Source organism: Triticum aestivum, chromosome 7D (assembly GCF_018294505.1).
Source record: "Triticum aestivum cultivar Chinese Spring chromosome 7D, IWGSC CS RefSeq v2.1, whole genome shotgun sequence".
NCBI classification, from domain to species: Eukaryota; Viridiplantae; Streptophyta; class Magnoliopsida; order Poales; family Poaceae; genus Triticum; species Triticum aestivum.
In genome coordinates, this window is record NC_057814.1 from 537,471,308 (window position 1) to 537,475,858 (window position 4,551).

The following is a 4,551-nucleotide window of genomic DNA, read 5'->3' on the forward strand; positions in this document are numbered from 1 at the left end:
GGCGGGCGTGTTGCGGCGGCGGCGATGAGGGGCTCCGGCGGCGGCGGTGGTGAGAGAAAGAGAGGGGGGCGGTATTTAAGGAGGGGGGTGCGGCGGCTTGGGGAAGGGGGCACCCGAGGTGGCGGCGGCTCCCGTGCCCGGGACGGACTCCGGCGGCGAGCTCCCGTGCGGGAAGAGGAGAGGCGCGAGGCGGGCCGTCGGCTGGGCCTTTGGCCCAGGCGACGCGCGGGTGGATCTTTTTTTAAAAAAAATTAGTTCCACGGAAAATAATACGTAGAAAAATAAATAAAAATCATAAAAATATGAAATAAATTTTCCCCGTCTAGTTAGAAAATCTAGAATAGGGTGAACATTTTTTAAGTCAAAATAAATATTTTGAAAACATGCAATATTTTTAATGCAATAAAAATTGCAAATAAATTCCAAATAATGATTTTAACACTTTTCCTCCAGTATTTCAATTGTTTTGGAGAAGTCATATTTTCTCCTCTCGTTTATTTAAAATGAAATATTTTTCCGGAGAGAAAATAATTAAAATAAAATCCTCGTCTGAAAATCAAATTTGAAAATTCGAGAAAATCCCCAACTCTCTCCGAGGGTCCTTGAGTTGCTTAGGATTTATCGAGGATTTGTCAAAATGCAATAAAACATGATATGCAATGATGATCTATGTATAACATTCCAAATTAAAAATTTGGGATGTTACAATTTTTTCCAGAACATCCTGCAAGTTTGGGGCGCAGGGCACTACTGATCCCGCACATCGTTTAGAGCCGACATGATTGCATATACTGATCTTTTTCTCCTCCATTTTTTACACGATAGAACGATGGATAAACAAATTTCCTAGCTACTCCCCAGAGAACATTAAGAGCATCATGCATCAATCCCCTCCTCATTTTCTCTGGCGTAACAACGTGGATGCACAATCAACCCCCGAGAGTTCACTCTCTCCGAAACCATTCCTACACGCGAAAGATGTTTTTTTACAGCTAAAAGACTTTATTTTTTAGATAATGGATAGGTCTTTTACAATAAAAGGAGAAATAAAATCAGGAATAGACTCTTCCCAAACTTCAGAGCATCTAGAACTAAAGGAGTGTTTTGCTAAAGCATCATCCACCTCGTTAGACTCTCTGAAGCAATGATCACATGACATTGATGCAAACTCTAGTCGCATATGGTTGCACTCTGTAATCACAACAACATCAGGTCCAAAGGCCTCCCGTTGATTCACAGCCTCTATCGCAGTTAAGCTATCAGACTCAATGATCAAACGGTTGCAACCGATCCTCTGTGCTAGCCACATCCCGTTCCTTATTGCAAGTATCTCCGAAGAGTCATATGAGCACACATGAGGCAAGAATCATGTGGCGGCTGCAATGAAATCACCCTTTTCATCCCGAGCAACAGCTCCTGTGGCTCCAGACATGGTATTAGTACAAAACAAAGCATCAACGTTGACCTTTATCGCTCCTCTAGTTGGTTTTTTCCACATGTGATCACGTTTCCTAATAGGACATTTTGGCGACGATGATCTGACAAAATTGGTACATAGAACTTTTATAGCAAGAGCAGTTCGGTCTAGTGCTTGTACTGTTTCGCCTTTAACAATCTGACGGCGCTGCCACCAGATGTACCATGCCACAACCGCGAATAATTCTGCTTTGGGCAGTTCGCCGACTGCACCTTCAATTGTGCCCAAGATTTCCATTGTTACGGATCCCGACCGGTCTTGGGCCACTGCTCTATTGATCTCATCAGCAAAATCCAACTCAGCCCAAATTTTCTTTGCACGGGAGTAAGTGAATAAGCAGTCTTGTATATCTTCCGTTCCAACTTTGCATATAGGGCACTGTGCACTTAGTGGGATGTGTCGTGCTGCTAGAACACCAAAACAAGGGAGAACATCTTTCAAAACTTTCTAGGTAAAATGCTTAACTTTTCCCGGTATGCAAAGGTGCCAAGCCGATTTCCAAATCGGATTAATTTGCATAGAACCTTGGCCATCCTATCGCAACCATTGATGCCCGAACTGGTGTTGCGTCTCTACGTGGTAAGCTGATTTACAGAGAAAGTCCCTGATCTAGTTGCATTCCACGCCACAAAATCATCCAACAGCTCCACCCGAAGTGGTATCTGCATTATTCTGCGGACATCAACTGGTGAAAAAACATACCCAATTAGATCAACATCCCATTGTCCTGTATGTGGGTCAATTAGTTCCTCCACTTTACCAAGTAACGTAGCTCCTCTAGGAGTAATAAAATATCCTGTTTTCACTTGTTGGGATCCACGGATCTTGCTAGATGTCAATTTTAGATCCCATGCCAACACGCCATATGCAACCCCTTTTAAAAGTTTGCATACCACTGACAATACTCTGCCAAGTATATGATGATCCCTTTTTTGGACCTGCACTCAAAATGTCGCCATTTCGATAATATTTTGCACTAAGAACACATACACACAAAGAGTCTGGGTTCTGGAGCAGTCGCCGACACTGTTTTGCTAACATAGCAAGATTAAAACTGTGAAGGTCCCTAAACCCCATACCTCCTTTCTGCTTTGGGATACACATCTTCCACCATGCGTGCCAATGCATCTTCCGTTTGTCCTCCGTATCTCCCCACCAAAATCCTGCAATTTCATCTGTGATGGACTTACAAATCCCTTTTGGCAGTTTAAAGACAGATATAGCATATGAAGGGATTGCTTGTGCTACTGATTTCAACAAAATTTCTTTACCTTGTATAGATAAAACTTTCTCCTTCCATCCCTTTAATCGCTGGCATATTCTATCAATCAAGTGCTGAAAGCAATCACTTCGGTCCACTTCAACCATTGTTGGTACACCTAAATACTTGTCAGAAAGAGCTTCTGTCACAATATCAAGGATTCTGCAAACATCTTCTCTGACAAGCACACTAGTATTTGGGCTAAAGAAGATACTGGATTTAGGAGTGCAGACTCTTTGTCCTGAGCTACTACAATATGTGTCCAGCACTCTTTTCAGAGTAGTAGCATTCTGATTATTAGCCCTCATAAGTATCAAAGAGTCATCTGCAAACAGCAAATGTGAGATAGATGGTGCATTCCTGCAAACAAGTATACCTTCAATTCCCCTAATCTCTTCTTCATGGGCTAGCATACAGGATAAACCTTCTGAGCATAAGAGAAATAAGTATGGGGATAGTGGATCCCCCTGTCTCAGTCCTCTAGTGGGAAAGAACTCATCAGTCTCAGTATCATTAAATATCACTCTATAGCTCACAGAAGAGACACACTCCATGATCAGATCCACCCACTCCATTTGAAAGCCCATCTTAATCATAATTTGTTTCAGAAAATCCCATTCCACTTGATCATAGGCCTTGAGCATATCAAGCTTAACTGCACAATAACCATTGGATCCATGGGTTTTCTTTTTTATAGGACGGAAACACTCATAAGCCACCAACACATTAACTGTGATTAGCCTACCCGGAACAAAGGCGCTTTGTGTTGGCGATATCACATCCGGTAGTATTTTTTTCAGCCTGTTAGCTAGCATCTTGGAGATGATTTCATAAACCACATTACACAAGCTAATGGGTCTAAACTGAGTAATTACCTCTGGACTGTCAACTTTGGGGATTAGAACAATGTTTGTTTGATTCCATCCTTCTGGTATTTTCTTGTTATTTACTGCAACAAGTACTTCATCGGTCAGCTCTTCTCCTATTATATGCCAGAATCGCTTGAAGGAAATCGCATGAAGGCCATCGGGCCCAGGCGCCTTCATATCCCCAATCTGGAACAGAGCCTTCTGCATCTCCTCTCTGGAATACGGTGCGGTGAGAAGGCTATTCATCTCAGTAGTGATGCAAGGTTTCACTGCCTGCATCAAATCATTATCTATCTGCACTAACTCAGAATTAAACAGGACACCAAAATAATCACGAATGAGTGGATTGAGGTTATCATTACCCTCGACCCACCCATTATCATTATTTCTCAGTTTCTTGATTAAATATCTCCTTCGCCTCGCAGAAGCAAACTGGGTAAAGTATTTTGTGTTACGGTCCCCACGACGAAGCCAATTGATGTGGCCTCGTTGAGCCCAGTGGACTTCCTCCTAATCAAGCAGATTTTCAATAAGTACCGAAGTTCATTCTGCTTCATCTTGACCTCATCGGTGAAGGGAACACGCATCAAACTTTCCAATTTCCTCTGAGCTTTCTTCAGCCGATTTCTAGGTCCCTTCAGTACCGTCTGATCCCATGCATGCATATCATTATGGACAACTTCCATCTTTGCCTTGACCGAGGGCCCCAGCCCAAGATGATATGCTTTCAACCAGGCGGTCTTTACAATTTCTTCAACCATTTCCTCCGCGAGCCATCTTGCTTCGAACCTGCGTTCGCGTCGCGGTGCTTCAGATGCTACCCCCGCTAGGTAGCTTGTGTCCAAGCATATCGGCCTGTGATCGGACTTCCCCATCTCCAGATTTATCAATCCTACCAATGGATGTAACTCCATCCATGCAGCATTGGAGACCGCTCGATCTAG